Genomic DNA, 17,786 nt, shown 5'->3' on the forward strand with positions numbered 1-17,786 from the left:
AAACACCCAGGAACCAGAAATCAAATTGCCATGGGAAACAATGACAAATTTTATTTCACTGGGCTCCCAAATCACTGCAGACTGAAACAGCAGCCATGAAATTAAAAGAGGCTTTCTCCTTAGAAGAAAAGCAATGACAAATCTAGACAGCACATTAAAAATCAGAGACTTCACTTTGCTGATAAAGGTCCGTCTAATCAAAGCTATGGTTTTTCCAGTAGTCATGTACAGATGTGAGAGTTCAACCATAAACAAGGCTAAGCATTGAAGAATACATGCTTTTGAACTGTGGTGCTGGAGAAGACACTTGAGAGTCCCTTGGACTGCAAGGATATCCAACCAGTAAATCCAAAAAGAAATCAACTCTTGAAAATTCATTGGAGGTACAAATGCTGAAGCTGAAGCTACAATACTTTGACCAATTGATGTGAAGAGCTGACTCTTTGGAAAAAAACCCTGATGCTGGGATAGATTGAGGGCAGGAGGAGGAGAGGATCACAGAGGATGAGACAGCAGAATGGCATCACTGACTCAATGGACATGAACCTGACCAAGGCCCAGGAGAGTGAAGGACAGGGAAGCCTGGCGTGCTGCACTTCATGGGGCCACAAAGACTTGGACACATCTTAGTGACTGAACAACATTGTCCCCTTTTCATTTTAAAAATATCCAGATTTGAAAATTAATTTGGTGATCTCACCTTTAATTATAAATGGAATTGTAGTCTGTCAGATGTATAGTTTAATACTTTTTTCTATATCTGAATATAATCAAAAGACAACTTGATCAAGTATATAAATATAATTGAATATCTGGGAGAGTTTATATGGAGCAGATAAAGAAGGTTCATATTCTTCTACCTCTAGAATTTTTTAGCCAAAAGAAATTCACAATGACCTTACTTTTCTGTATTTTATTACATCAGGGAGATTTTTTCTTTTTCTCTGTCACTAGTAGAAACATCAATTTACAGAATTATTCACAATAATAATCTGTAAATTATTAGATTGGAGACTTATGGTTCTAATATAGCAAACTAAAATAACTCTAGACATTCCTTATAACAAAATTTCATGCTGTGCTGGGGTGGAGGGAATATTAAAAAGTATATTTTTCTTAAACCAAAAAAGGGGCAAATTTAGAGATAAAATGATAAGAGGGACAATTAAAGGAGAAGAACCAGTTCAGTGGGTCTAGGAATTAAGATCAGAGATAAAAGTAGTAAAGGATGATGGCCATATATGCTGTGAAGAATGGAAAACCTACCTCCTTCATTTATACTGGTTTTGAGCACAAATTTACACTGCATTGTGGAAATATTTAAGTCAAGAAATATTTTCCCCCAAGGCTTTGGATTCTGATAGGGCCCTTAGTACCAGTTTATTTCAGTCACTCTGTCGTGTCTGACTCTTTGTGACCCCATGGACTGCAGCATGCTAGGGCTCCCTATCCATCACTAACTACCAGAGCTTGCTCAAACCCATGTCCATCAAGTCGGTGATGCCATCCAATCATCTCAACCTCTGTCATCCCCTTCTCCCATCTTCAATCTTTCCCAGCATCAGGGTCTTTTCCAGTGAGTCAGTTCTTCGCAACAGGTGGCCAAAGAATTGGAGTTTCAGCTTCAGAATCAGTCCTTCCAATGAATATTCAGGACTGCTTTCCTTTAGGATGGACTGGTTGGATCCCCTTGCAGTCCAAGGGACTCTAAACAGTCTTCTCCAACACCACAGTTCAAATACATCAATTTAGCGCTCAGATTACTTTATAGTCCAACTCTCACATCCATAAATGACTACTGGAAAAACCATAGCTTTGACTAGACGGACTTCCGTTGCCAAAGCAATATCTCTCCTTTTTAATATGCTGTCTAGGTTAGTTGTAACTTTTCTTTCAAGGAGAAAGCATCTTTTGATTTCATAGCTGCAGTCACCATCTGCATTGATTTTGAAGCACAAAAAAATGAAGTCTTTCACTGATTGCATTGTTTCCCCATTTATTTGCTATGAAGAGATGGGACCAGATGGCACTATCTTACTTTTCTGAATGTTGAGTTTTAAGCCAGCTTTTTCACTCTCCTCTTCACTTTCATCAAGAGGATCTTTAGTTCCTCTTATCTTTCTGCCATAAGGGTGCTGTGTATCTGAGTTTATTAATATTTCTCCCAACAATCTTAATTCCAGCTTGTGCTTCATCCAGCGTGGCAATTTGCATGGTGTATTCTGCATATAAGTAAATAAGCAGGGTGTCAATATACAGCCTTGATGAACTCCTTTCCCTATTTGGAAACATTCTGTTGTTTCATGTCAAATTCTAATTGTTGCTTCTTGACCTGCATACAGATTTCTCAAGAGGCAGGTCGGGTGGTCTGTGTTCCCATCTCTTAAAGAATTTTGCACAGTTCGTCGTGATCTGCACAGTTAAAGGCTTTGGCATAGTCAATAAAGCAGAAATAGATGTTTTTCTGGAACTCTCTTGCTTTTTCGATGATCCAACGGATGTTGTGAATTTGATCTCTTGTTCTTCTCCCTCTTTTAAATTCAGCTTGAACATCTGGAAGTTCACGGTACACGGACTGTTGAAGCCTGGCTTGGAGAATTTTGAGCATTACTTTGCTAGCATGTGAGATGAGTGCAATTGTGTGGTAGTTTGAGCATTCTTTGACATTGCCTTTCTTTGGGATTGGAATGAAAACTGACTTTTTCCAGTCCCATGGCCACTGCTAGCTTTCCAAATTTGCTGGCATATTGAGTGCAACACATTCACAGCATCATCTTTCAGGATTTGACATAGCTCAACTGGAATTCCAACAGCTCCACTAGTTTTGTTCGGAGTGATGTTTCCTAAGGCCCATGTGACTTTGCATTCCAGAATGTCTGGCTCTAGGTTAGTGATCACACCATTGTGGTTATCTGGGTCATGAAGATCTTTTTTGTATAATTCTTCTGTGTATTCTTGCCACCTCTTCTTAATATCTTCTGCTTTTGTTAGGTCCATGCTGTTTCGTCCTTCATTGTGTTCATCTTTGCATGAAGTGTTCCCTTGGTATCTCTAATTTTCTTGAAGAGACCTCTAGTCTTTCCCATTCTATTGTTTTCCTCTATTTCTTTGCATTGATCATTGAGGAAGACTTTCTTACCTCTCTTTGCTATTCTTTGGAACTCTGTATTCAAATGGGTATATCTTTCCTTTTCTCCTTTGTTTTTCACTTTTCTTCTTTTCTCAGCTATTTGTAAGGCCTCCTCAGAGAGCCATTTTGACTTTTTGCATTTCTTTTTCTTGGGGATAGTCTTGATCCCTGTCTCCTGTACAATGTCACAAACCTCAATCCATATTTCTTCAAGCACTCTATCAGATCTAATCCCTTGAATCTATTTGTCATTTCCACTGTATAATCATAAGGGATTTGATTTAGGTCATACCTGAATGGTCTAGTGACTCTCCCTACTTTCTTCAACTTAAGTCTGAATTTGACAATAAGGAGTTCATGATCTGAGCCACAGTCTGCTCCCGGTCTTGTTTTTGCTGACTATATAGAGCTTCTCCATCTTTGGCTACAAAGAATATAATCAATCTGATTTCGGTTTTGACCATCTGGTGATGTCCATATGTAGAGTCTTCTCTTGTGTTGTTGGAAGAGGGTGTTTGCTATGACCAGTGCATTCTCTTGGCAAAACTCTATTAGCCTTTCCCCTGCTTCATTTTGTACTCCAAGGCCAAATTTGCCTGTTACTCTAGGTATTTCTTGACTTCCTACTTTTGCATTCCAGTCCCCTATAATGAAAAGGACATGTTTTTTGAGTGTTAGTTCTAGAAGGTCTTGTAGTTCTTCATAGAATTGTTCAACTTCAGCTTCATCAGCATTACTGGTTAGGACATAGACTTGGATTACTCTGATATTTTACGGTTTGCCTTGGAAACGAACAGATATCATTCTGTCGTTTTTGAGATTGCATCCAATTACTGCATTTTGGACTCTTTTGTTGACTATGATGGCTACTCCATTTCTTCTAAGGGATTCTTGCCCACAGTAGTAGATATAATGGCCATCTGAGTTTAATTTACCCTCTCAAGTTCATTTTAGTTCACTTAATCCTAAAATGTCAATGTTCACTCTTGCCATCGCCTCTTTGACCACTTCCAATTTGCCTTGATTCATGAACATAACATTCCAGGTTTCTATGCAGTATTGCTCTTTACAGCACCAGACTTTACTTCCATCACCAGTCACATCCACAACTGGGTGTTATTTTTGCTTTAGCTCTGTCTCTTCATTCTTTCTGGATTTATTTTTCCTCTACTGACCTGGGGAGTTTGTCTTTCAGTGTCCTATCTTTTGCCTCTTCATACTGGTCATGGGGCTCTCAAGGGAAGAATACTGAAGTGGTTTGCCATTCCCCTCTCCTGTGGACCATATTTTGTCAGAACTCTCCACGATGACCTGACCGTCTAGGGTGGCCCTACACAGCATGGCTCATAGTTTCATTGAGTTAGACAAGGCTGTGGTCCATGAGATCAGTTTGATTAGTCTATAATTGTGGTTTTCATTCTTTCTTCCCTCTGATGGGTAAGGATAACAGGCTTATGGAAGCTTTCTGATGGGAGAGACTGACTGAGGGGGAAACTCAGTCTTGTTCTGATGGGCAGGGACATTCTTCATATATCTTTAATCCAATTTTCTGTTGATGGGAAGGGCTGTGTTCTCTCCCCGTTATTGGACCTGAGGCCAAACTATGGTGGAGGTAATGAAGATAATGGTGACCTTCTTCAAAAGGTCCCATGCACACACTGCAGCTCTCAGTGCCCCTGATGCTGCAGTGTGTCACCACAGTCCCACGCCTCCGCTGCAGACTCCTGGACACTCATGGGCAAGTCTAGTAAGTGTCTTATGGGGTCCTTGCTCCTTTCTCCGGGATCCTGGTGCACACAGGTTTTGTTTGTGCTCTCCAAGAGTCTGTTCTGGCAGCTCTATGGTGCGGTTAATGGTGACCTTCTCTAAGAGGGCTTATGCCATACCCATGTCTGCTGCACCCAAAGCCCCTGCTCCTGTGGCAGGCCACTGCTGACCTGTATTTCCGCATGAGACACTCAAACACTCATAGGCAGGTCTGACTCAATCTATGTGGGGTTTCCTGGTGCGCATAGGTTTTGATTGAGCTCTCTGATCATCTCTGGTGAGTATGGGGTTTGATTCCAAATGTGATTTTGTCTCTCCTATCATCTTGCTGGGGCTTCTCCTTTGCCTTTGCATGTGCGGTATCTTTTTTTGGTGGGATCTGACATTCTCCTGTTGATGGCTGCTCAGCAGCGAGTTGTATTTTTGAAGTTCTCAGAGAAGATGAGAGCACAGCCTTCTACTCTGCCATCTTGGTGTTGCAACCTTGTGACTTCACTTGTGGCTCAGCTGGTAAAGAATCCACCTGCACTTAATATATGTATACTCAAAACAACTTTGGACTTGGGAGGGAAAAAGTTAAATCCATGTACATAAGTGGACAAATATTTCAATATGATCAATATGAATATTGTTTAGTCATTAAGTCATGTCTTACTCTTTTTGCAACCCCATGGACTATAGCCCACCAGACTCCTCTGTTGATGAGATTTCCCAGACAAGAATATTGGAGGAGGTTGCCATTTCCTTCTCCAGGGAATCTTCTCCACCCAGGGATCAAACTTGCATCTCCTGCACTGGCAGGTGATTTTCTACCATCAAGCCACCAGAAAAGCCCAACTAAGAATATACCCTGTATGTTCAGCCTAGACATTGTAAGGTAGAAGAAAAGTAAGTCTAACTATAAATTGAATTTTGGAGTAATTGGGAGAATGGGTTCAAGAGTGAAAAATTTTAAGAAAATTATGTGTTATGTTGGGTAAATAAATTGAAAAAATGATTCCCCCAAGAAATGAGCATGCTCTTTGCCAACCTCTTAGTTTCTAATACCATTTTCCAAAAAAAGGGAACTAGGATACCTTGGAGAAATAACTGCTTTAAAGATTTGTACAGGAAATACACAAAATGAGCCTGTAATATCTTATATTGCCAACAAAACAGAAGTGTAACACAAAGTATAGAAACTAACAAAAGACTCACACATGCCACCACCAACAACAACAACAATAAAGATGCTATTGAACTCAGATTCAGCTGCTCACCGCTCCAGTCAATTCTTGAGAGACAAGTGTTTCCTGGAAAAGAAAAGACTGCTTTACTAAGGCGCCAGGAACCTGTGAAGAAGGCAGATTCATGTCCCAGAAAGATCTCCAAAGATTCTGCTCAACCATGAAAACATTTGAAAGGAGAAAGTGGAAACCAGTCTGGGGAATGGATCAGAGTCTTCATGGTCTTTCACGATATGTGATTCACTGACCCCTTGTGATCTTCCTTTCAGTGCTATCTTATTCACAGTTTTCTCAAGCTGGAGAAACAATTTTGTCATCCATTAATTATTTCACCTTCATTTCTACTTATTTAATCTAAGAAAATAATCAACAGGTTAGGCAAAGCATTGTGTGATCAAAGCATTTGAATGGTGTGCTTAGGCTGGAAGTTAGTGAAGCATGGGGAAATCTGGTATAAAGGTTAAGTTAAAGCATTGCTGCTAAAGTGACAAAACAAAGGGTCTCCTGCAAAAGTTGCTTCCTAAAGAAAAGCTGCTTTCTGCAAAAACTGCTTCCTGCAAAGAGCTGCATAGAAATCTCCACTGTCAGACATTTCTATGGCATTAGGGGTGAAGGTCTGTCCCCAGCTTTATTCTGAGAAGGGGTGTTGAGGTCTTAGAGTGAAAGATGTTAAAATATGTCTGTAGCATCTCTTTGCTGATAATTTTAGTTGCTTATTTACATATATAGGCAGAACAAGTCACTATTATTTTGATAACCATACAGGTGCAGAATAGTATGAGCATTAATATTAATCTCATACTCTTTAGGTCAGTTCTGGGAATTGTACTTGCTATAGATTCAGGATATTATACATTAATACTCCAGCTTATTTCATGGCTGCAATCTGGTCATCATGCAGTTAGTTTCTTTTCTCCTCTGGTTGCTGTTACAATATCTGTAAAACCACTCAGGGATATGCATCAGACACCGTTATCTTTGTCCTTTAGAGTGAAACAAGATCCTGTGACTTGGCTGTCCTGATCATTAACCATTTGAGCCTGTATTTTTTTCTATAAATAGAAGGCAGAGAATACAGAGGGGCCTTTGTACTTGGGAGGGACCTGCAAGATTCCGCTCAGTTTCAAAGGGGGTGTGTCAAAGAAACAACTAGATTCAAATGAAAGTTAAAAAAATTGAGCAAAAAATAATAATGAAGTAACATTTGATTATAATCTAAATGATAAAATAAACACCCAGGAATCTAAATTGATAAGAACAATACACAAATAAATAAACGAAAGAGACTGGAGAAGATTCTCATTCAGAAGAACTCTATATGATTTATGAATATAATCTCTCCTAGAAGAGATAGAGAAAACTTGCACTTAAGCAGTTTGATCTTCACATAGTGACTTTCCTCCAGAGAGAACACAGTATAGAATGTGTGTGGGGTGGGGGGTGGGGGAGGGGAGAGGGGGTATAATTTTACAATATTACACAGAAATCTGACAAACCCTACCTCAGTCAGGTAATCAAAGCCATTAAAAGTGATGAGTCATGCTGATAGCATGTACCCAGGATATGATGTAATGAGAATAGTACTTTACCTCTGTGGCCTTCCTTTCAAAAATCTTTCCTAACCTCAGTCTAATCATGGAAAACAAAATCAGACAAACTCAAATTAAGCATCATTCTAGAAAAATATCTGACCAGGATTCCTTAAACCTGTCAAAGTCATCAAAATAAGGAAAAGTCTAGCAATAGCTGGAGGAGATTAAATATGATATGGTACACAGGGATTGGATCCTATAAAAACAATAAAAAAGAGATTTAGGCAGAATCTTGGAAAATATAAATCAAAGATTGACTTGTGTTAACAGTAATATGTCTATATTGGTTTGATTTGTACTCTTATTTATAACAAATGTACTATACTGATGAAGATACTGACTACAGAGAGTAGTAGGTATGAGATATATAAATACAATCTCCCAATGTCTGCAAATACGAAACTCCTCAACAACTTTTAAATTACTTAAAAACTTTCTGAATGTTACTTAGAAACACATGATATTTTTGTACTGTTTCAAATAGACACATTTTCTACCTATAACTGCATATACAGTATATGTTTTTGTCTTCCCTCTTAATTGTATATATATTCATATACATATTGACATACATATATAACATCAAAAATGGAATAATACTATATGCATACTGCTGGATAAATGACATTTTATTTTCTAAACAATCATCATTCTTTTTGTATCTCAAATTTTCCTTCAGAGTTTTTTCCTTAAAACTACTATGCATAAAAATAAATAAACAAGGTCCTATATATATCTTATTGAAGATATTGAACTATATTCAATAGTTTATAATAGACCATAATGGAAAAGAAATATTGTATTTTATTTATAACCAGATATATCTTTTGTAATACTTATAATAAATCTTGCCAATTATTAATATGTCACAGATTTTCTCTTTTATAATCAAAATAAAATACTGATACATATGACAATATTATAATTAATTAAATTAATTTGGATCAAACATTGTTCTTTATTAAGAATCTATTGGGACTAAACATTATAAGTTTAGTTCAGTTCAGTTCAGTCACTCAGTCATGTCCGACTCTTTGTGACCCCATGAACAACAGCATGTCAGGCCTCCCTGTCCATCACCAACTACCGGAGTTTACCCAAACTCATGTCCATTGAGTTGGTGATGCCATTTAACCATCTCATCCTCTGTCATCCCCTTCTCCTCCTACCTTCAATCTTTCCCAACATCAGGGACTTTTCAAATGAGTCAGCTCTTCGCATCAGGTGGCCAAAATATTGGAGTTTCGGCTTCAACATCAGTCCTTCCAATGAACACCCAGGACTGATTTCCTGTAGGATGATTGAATCTCCTTGCCGTCCAAGGTACTCTCAAGAGTCTTCTCAATACCACACTTCAAAAGCATCAATTCTTCTGCACTCAGCTTTCTTTATAGTCCAACTCTCACATCCATACATGACTACTGGAAAAACTATAGTCTTGACTAGATGGACCTTTGTTGACAAAGTAATGTCTCTGCTTTTTAATATGCCGTCTAAGTTAGTCATAACTTTCCTTCCAAGGAGTAAATGTCTTTTAATTTCATGGGTGCAATCACCATCTGCAGTAATTTTGGAGCACAGAAAAATAAAGTCAGCCACTGTTTCCACTGTTTTCCCATATATTTCCCATGAAGTAATGGGACTAGATGCCATGATCTTAGTTTTCTGAATGTTGAGCTTTAAGCCAACTTTTTCACTCTCCTCTTTCACTTTCATCAAGAGGCCCTTTAGTTCTTCTTCACTTTCTGCCATAAGGATGGTGGTGTTATCTGCATATCTGAAATTATTAATATTTCTTCCGGCAATCTTGATTCCAGCTTGTGCTTCATACAGCCCAATGTTTCTCATGATATAGTCTGCATATAAGTTAAATAAGCAGGGTGACAATATACAGCCTTGATGGACTCCTTTTCCTATTTGGAACCAGTCTGTTGTTCCATGTCCAGTTCTAACTGTTGCTTCCTGACCTGCATACCGGTTTCTCAAGAGGCAGGTAAGGTGGTCTGGTATTCCCATCTCTTTCAGAATTTTCCACAGTTTATTGGGATCCACACAGTCAAAGGCTTTGGCATAGTCAATGAAGGAGAAATAGATTTTTTTTTTTTCTGGAACTCTCTTGCTTTTCGATGATCTAGCGGATGTTGGCAATCTGATCTCTGGTTCCTCTGCCATTTCTAAATCCAGCATGAACATCTGAAATTTCATGATTCACGTATTGCTGAACCCTGGCTTGGAGAATTTTGAGCGTTACTTTACTAGCGTGTGAGATGAGTGCAATTGTGCAATAGCTTGAATATTCTTTGGCATTGCCTTTCTTTGGGATTGGAATGAAACTGACCTTTTCCAGTCCTGTGACCACTGCTGAGTTTTCCAAATTCGCTCACATACTTAGTGCAACACTTTCACAGCATCATCTTTTAGGATTTGAAATAGATCAACTGGAATTCCATCACCTCCACTAGTTTTGTTTGTAGTGATGCTTCTTAAGGCCCACTTGACTTCACGTTCCAGGATATCTGGCTCTAGGTGAGTGATCACACCGTCGTGATGTTCTGAGTTGTGCAGATCTTTTTTGTATAGTTTTCTGTGTGATCTTTCCACCTCTTCTTAACATCTTCTGCTTCTGTTAGGTCTCTACCATTTCTGTCCTTTATTGAGCCCATTTTGCATGAAATGTCCCCTTGGTATCTCTAATTTTCTTGAAGAGATCTCTAGTCTTTCCTATTCTATTGTCTTCCTCTATTTCTTTGCACTGATTGCTGAGGAAAGCTTTCTTATCTCTCCTTGCTATTCTTTGGAACTCTGCATTCAAATGGGTATATCTTTCCTTTTCTCCTTTGCTTTTCACTTCTCTTCTTTTCACAGCTATTTGTAAGGGCTCCTCAGACAGCCATTTTGCTTTTTTGCATTTCTTATTCTTGGGAATGGTCTTGATCCCTGTCTCCTGTACAATATCATGAACCTCCATCCATAGTTCATTAGGCTCTGGCTATCAGATCTAGTCTCTTAAATCTATTTCTCACTTCCACTGTATAAGCATAAGGGATTTGATTTAGGTCATACCTGAATGGTCTACTGGTTTCCCCCACTTTCTTCAATTTATGTCTGAACTTGGCAATAAGGAGTTCATGATCTGAGCTACAGTCAGCTCCCAGTCTTGTTTCTGCTGACTCTATTGAGCTTCTCCATCTTTGGCTGCAAAGAATATAATCAATCTGATTTTGATGTTAACCATCTGCTGATGTCCATGTGTAGAGACTTCTCTTGTGTTGTTGGAAGAAGGTGTTTGCTATGACCAGTGCATTCTCTTGGCAAAACTCTATTAACCTTTGCCCTGCTTCATTCTGTACTCCAAGGCCAAATTTTCCTGTTACTCCAGGTATTTCTTGACTTCCTACTTTTGCATTCCAGTCCCCTATAATGAAAAGGACAACTTTTTTGGGTGTTAGTTCTAAAAGGTCTTGTAGGTCTTCATAGAAACGTTCAACTTCAGCTTCTTCAGCATTCTTGGTCGGGGCATAGACTTGGATTACTCTGATACTGAATGCTTTGACTTGGAAAGGAACAGAGATCATTCTGTCATTTTTGAGATCGCATCCAAGCACTGCATTTCAGACTCTTTTGTTGACTATGATGGCTACTCTTTCTTTTAAGGGATTCCTGCCCACAGTAGTAGATATAATGGTCATCTGAGTTAAATTCACCCATTCTAGTCCCTCTTAGTTCGCTGATTTCTAGAATGTCGAAGTTCACTCTTGCATCTCCTGTTTGACCACTTCCAATTTGCCTTGATTCATGGACCTAACATTTCAGGTTCCTATAAAATATTGTTCTTTACAGCATCGGTCCATACTTCTGTCACCAGTCACATCCACAACTGGGTGCTGTTTTTGCTTTGGCTCTATCCCTTCATTCTTTCTGGAGTTACTTTCCACTGATCTCCAGTAGCTTATTGGGCCCCTACTGACCTGGAGAATTCATCTTTCAGTGTCCTATCTTTTTGCCTTTTCACGCTGTCCATGGGGTTCACAAGGCAAGAATACTGAAGTGGTTTGCCATTCCCTTCTCCAGTGGACCACATTTTGTCAGATCTCTCCACCATGACCCCTCTGTCTTGGGTGGCCCCACACTGCATGTCTTAGTTTCATTGAGTTAGACAAGCTGTGTTCCGTGTGATCAGATTGGCTACTTGTCTGTGTTTGTGGTTTCAATCTGTCTACCCTTTGATGCCCTCTCTCAGCACCTACCATCTTACTTGTGTTTCTCCTACCTTGGACATGGGGTATCTTTTCACAGCTATTCTAGGAAAAGTGCAGCCACTGCTCCTTACTTTGGACATGAGGTAGCTCCTCTCAGCCACTGTGTCTGACCTTGGATGAGGGGTAGCTCCTCCCAGCCACTCCATGGACCTGGGGAAGCTCCTCTCGGTCACCGTCCCTGACCTTGGACGTGGGGTAGCAAGGCTTGTTTTTTTCTGATAATATATATTTTTTCCACATTCTTAATTGGTTAGTCGGATAATTGTGTAATTTTCATTTTGAGTCATTTTTGTCTTTGCCTTGAATACTTTGTTCCAATACCTTGCTTTCATAGTTGCAGTTGAGTATTGAGTTGTTACTTGAGTATTTTTTTTCTTTAAAAGAAAATTTTATTTTGCATTGTCTCTTGCATTGGGTGTTTGTTTTATGACTCTGTGTCTAGCTGTAAATTTATTCTAACTTTGATTAATGATACTATTCAATTTGATCTGAATATTCAAATCTTCCATTAATTTGTAAATTTTCTAGGTATTTTTGAGTATTTCCTTTCCTCCTGCTCTCATATTATCTCTTGTAGAATTACTCTTAAGTTGATTGTTAGCTTCTTTTTCCCTTTAGCTTTTACTTCCTTTGACTTTTCTTTCATATATTTTTTTTTCTCTTTGCCTGCATCCATTATCAATATTCTTCAGCTTTCTCATCCTTACCTAATTTTTTTTCTTAGATACTGTTTAAACTATTGAATTTTCCATTTAAATCACTAGTTTTCATTTCTTCTTTTATAACTCTGCATGGAGATTGGTCATAATATATTTTTTTTTAATCTTGGAGTTTTTGTTTCTTTCACTTCTTCAAATATTTGAAATATAAAGATCCTACGTTATCTAAATATAATCTGTTCCTGTAAATGTGTTGGTTAGTGAATTTCCAAAGAGTAGGGGACTTTATATTTAAAAGTCTCAAAAAATATGATATGTTTCAAACATACACAGTAACAGTAATATGTATTTATTACATATATATTCCCTGATGGTATCACTTAACTTGTCCCCATCTCTCCTGTCCTTCACACTCCATTGACCTCAGTTTTCTCACCTTGATCAATACAGTTAATCTTCCTGAAGTGTTCCTCAGGGTGAGATTTTGTACTTCTAGAATAAAGAGGTTTTTTAATTATTTTAGATATTTCTGGAGTCTCAAGTATTCCAAATCACACAATACCATTTACGACCTTGTGGAAAATTAAGAACTGTGCATGATTAGGCATCCAGAACTTAGAGACAACAAAAATTTCTTCCCAAGTTCACTGGTTGTTATCACATCCACATACGAATATCTCTTTTTCTTCTCCCTTGAAAACTGAATGTTTGTTGTTGAGTCCTAGGCTCTACTTTTTGTAGCCTATATCAGTTCTCATTGCACCCCTTTTTTCCCTCCTCTCAGTCTATATAGTGGTAATTTAGGACAGTCCATTGCTTGCTGGTGGTTTTCTAACAACCATACATAGTGAGGTCCGATATTTTGAGGTTCATAGGCATAACTTATATAGTTTCTGTTGAAGATATGATCCATGTGTTTTTCTTGTTCTCTTTCTTGTTTACTCTCTTGCTTGTAAGATATTTTGAAATTTAGAAGCTTGACTGCTGCTTCAATTCTGCTAAATCTGAGCTCATTACATAATTCAAAAAATATCAGTTCAGTTCGGTTCAGTCGCTCAGTTGTGTCTGACTCTTTGCAACCCCATGGACTGCAGCATGCCAGGCTTCTCTGTCCATCACCAATTCCTGGAGCCTACTCAAATTCAGGTCCATTGCATCGGTGATGCCATCCAACCATCTCATCCTCTGTCACTCCCTTCTCCTCCCACCTTCAATCTTTCCCATCATCAGGGTCTTTTCCAATGAGTCCGTTCTTTGCATCAGGTGGCCAAAGTATTGAGTTTCAGCTTTAACATCAGTCCTTCCAATGAATATTCAGGACTGATTTCCTTTAGGATGGACTGGTTTACATATAAAAGCTGCTAGTAATGTCCAAATATCTTTTATCTAGATTAATTTATTGGTAACATTTTGCAAAACTGTTTTATAATTCTGTTATCTCTCATTCATAATCTACCTTTGTATCTTCTATTATCTATCCACATTTTGCTTTGATCCATTTGAGAGTATGTCACATACAAAATATCCTACATGCAACACTATTCAACAGCTTTGAAGAAAATCTCAGATACAAAAAGGGAACTCTTTTTCAGTGAAATCCTGCATCACTAACTTTCACAATAGCACATAGGATTCTATTTCCATAGGTATTTATTCTAAGTTGAAATGAGACTCAGTAGATCAGACTATGAATGAGAAGTATACTACAAAATTTTCTGTGAAAAATATATTATGTTAGTATTTAATTAGCAGTTTTTCTATTACTAGTTTATAAGAATTGTGGTCATCTCACAACAGATAATAGCTATATAATAAAATATCTGCTTGATAACATATACATATTTGTAGTAATCAACACTGCTTTTACCATTGTCTGAGGCAAAGAGCTTTCTTTGAGACCTTCCCCTCTGCTGATGGTGGCACACAAATTTGACTGGCTTGCTCATGTCTTATCTGGCTTCCTATAAGTGTAGAAAATTGCTCTAAGTTATTTTTTCTTGTGATTGTTTCTTCTTAGTCTTCTGCTTGCTTGTGCTTATCTCATCTTATCATACAAATGCTCCTTTGATAATACAGTGTTCATTAGGGATTTTATCATGCAGTGCCCTAAAGCCAAAGAACAGGTTGTTGCCTTGGCACTTATGACTCTACATTTATGCCTTTATTTTTAACTCCACATCATAAACACTATTGAAAAAAATAAAGTTTTTTATATTCTTATAACTTTAGGCTTTTTGCCCAGGGGAAATTTCATTCATTCTCCTTACTTCTGCTACTACCTCTGTGATAACATCCATTAAAACCTGCATCTCACATTTTCCATATTTCCTAGACTTTCAAGATGTATATTTAACCTGCTATGCTCAATTTGTCTGAAGTCTACATGGTTAAGAAGAATTAAAATGGTGAAAAAAAGAGTGGAGTTAGACTCAAACACAGTGTTTTTAATTATCTGTTTTTATGGTATCATCCACTGAAAAATTTAATTAGCTAAACAAATTTCCCTATAAGAAAATAGAAATATTAATACTTGATTCACTTCTTCTGCTGAATCAATTAGAGCTTAAATGAGATTTGCATTTGACCTCCAAAGTGAAAAAACACCAGGCATTAATGGTATTAATGCCACCTGTCATTGAAACTGCAAGCTGGTTTAACTTCAACTCCCTTCTCTTTTTCATCTCTCTATGGATAAACAGTATCTCTAAAACATTTCTTTGAGCTGACCCATCTATTTTTTCCTGACATTGTCCTAATACAAGCATGAATCTCTTGCCAAGACTGAGTGAATATTTTTCTAATTTGTCTCTTTCTTAAAAATCATTATTCACTCACCCACCAATTATCTATGTCTATGAATAATTTTTCACTCGTAAATACCAATGACTTCTCACTTCAGATTACTTTTTACTTACTAGTCTTTAATTCCCACATTAGACTCCAAGTAACACTCAGCTTCATTCAACTTGAAATATCTATACACTTTAAATACTTTACGCTTTTGTTTCTCTTACTCCATCCGAGTACTTTTTTTTTATTTTGAAATTCTAAATATTTTTAGAAACTTATATAACATGTTTTTTCATTAAAAAAAAATGCCTTAAACAGTGGAGATTGGTTGAAGATTGCAGGGTAGAAGGATGTGAGTTCATCTGCTCCTGTAAGAGCACCAAAATTGCAACTAGCTATTGAACAATCATCGACAGGAGGATGCTGGAACCCACCAGAAAAAGACAACCCATGTTCAAAGACAAAGAAGCTGCAATGAGATGGTAGGAAGGATCCAATCATGATAAAATCAAATCTCATACCCGCCAGGTGGGTATGGACCCACAAACTGGAGAACAGTAATACCAAAGAAGTTTTCCCACTGTTGTGAAGGTTCTGAGCCCTAAGTCAGGGAACCTGACTTTGAAGGCCAGCAGAATTTGACTACAGAACTTCCATAGGACTGGAAGAAACAGAGATTCCACTCTTGGAGGGCACAAACAAAATCTTGCATGCACCAGGACACAGGGGAAAGGAGCAGTGACCACATGGGAGACTGAACAGACCTACCTGTTAGTGTCAGGTGGTCTTCTGAGGAGGTGTAGGTCAGCAGTGGTTCACTGCACGGCCAGGGCCACTAGCAGTAGCAGTCCTGGGAGGTGTCCCTTGGCATAAGCCCTATTAGAAATTACCATTAGCCATGTCATAGAACGTATAGATCCCAGGGCTGCATCACTTCAGGCCAAACAATAGGGAGTGCAGCTCCATCCATCAGTAGACAACTGGATTAAATTTTTATGGAGCACAGCTCTACCCACCAGAATAATGAATTGAAAGTTGTTCAGTTGTGTCCGACTCTTTGTGACCCCATGGACTATATAGTCCATGGAATTCTCTAGGCCAGAATACTGTAGTGGATAGCCTTTCCCTTCTCCGTGGCATTTTCCCAATTCAGGGATCAGACCCAGGTCTCCCACATTGCAGGCAGATTCTTTACCAGCTGAGCCACAAGGAAAGTTCGCCCACCAGAATGAGACCTAGTTTTTCCCACTGCCTGTTAATCCCATTATGAAATTTACAAAAGCTTCTAAGCTTTACACACAAGCGGGCAGTTGTAAGAAGCAAGAAGAACTATAATCCTACAGCTGATAGAATGAAAACCACACCACAGAAAGTTAACCAAAATGAAAAAGCAGAGTGCTATATCTCAGATAAAGGGACAAAATAAAGCCTCAGAAAAACAACTAAATGAAGTGAAATTAGGCAACCTTCTGCAAAAAGAATTCAGAATAATAATAGTGAAGATGAACAAGGACCTCAGAAACAGAATGGAGAAGACACAAGAAATGTTTACCAAAGACCTACAAAAACTAAAGTACAAAAAGATAGAAGAAAAATACACTGGAAGGATTCAATAGCAGAATATCTGAGACAGAAGAATGGATAAGTGACCAGAGGAGAAAATGGTAGAAATCACTGCTGCAGAACAGAATATAGAAAACAGAATGAAAAACAATGAAGACAGCCTAAGAAACCTCTGGGACATTAAAGGCACCAACTTTAACGTTATAAGACTTCCAGAAAGATAAGAGAGAGAGAAAGGACCCAAGGAAATATTTGAAGAGATAATAGCTAAAACGTCCCCAACGTGGGAAAGGAAATAGTCAGCCAAGCCCAGGAAGCACAGAGGGTCCCAGGCAGGATAAACCCAAGGAAGAACACACTGAAACACAAAGTAATCAAAATGACAAATATTAAACACAAAGATAAAATATTAAAAGCAACAAGGGAAAATTGACAAATAGCATACAAGGGAACTCCTGTAAGGTTCTCAGCTAATTTCTCAACAGAAACTCTACTAACCAGATGGGAATGGCATGATATATTTAAAATGATGAAAAAGAAGAACCTATGACCAAGAATACTCTACCCAGCAGGACTCTTGTTCAGATTTGTTGAAGAAATCAAAAGTTTTACAGACGGGCAAATGTTGAGAGAATTCAGCACCACAAAACCAGCTTAATGACAAATGCTAAAGGAACTTCTCTAAGCAGAAAACACAAGAGAAGAAAAAGACCTACAATAAATAAATGAATAAATAAACCTCAAACAATTAGGAAAATGGTAATAGTATCAGTCACTTCAGTTGTGTTCAGCTGTGTCTG

Source organism: Giraffa tippelskirchi, chromosome 4 (assembly GCF_054371585.1).
Source record: "Giraffa tippelskirchi isolate mGirTip1 chromosome 4, T2T-mGirTip1v1.2.pri, whole genome shotgun sequence".
In the NCBI taxonomy this organism is placed as follows: domain Eukaryota; kingdom Metazoa; phylum Chordata; class Mammalia; order Artiodactyla; family Giraffidae; genus Giraffa; species Giraffa tippelskirchi.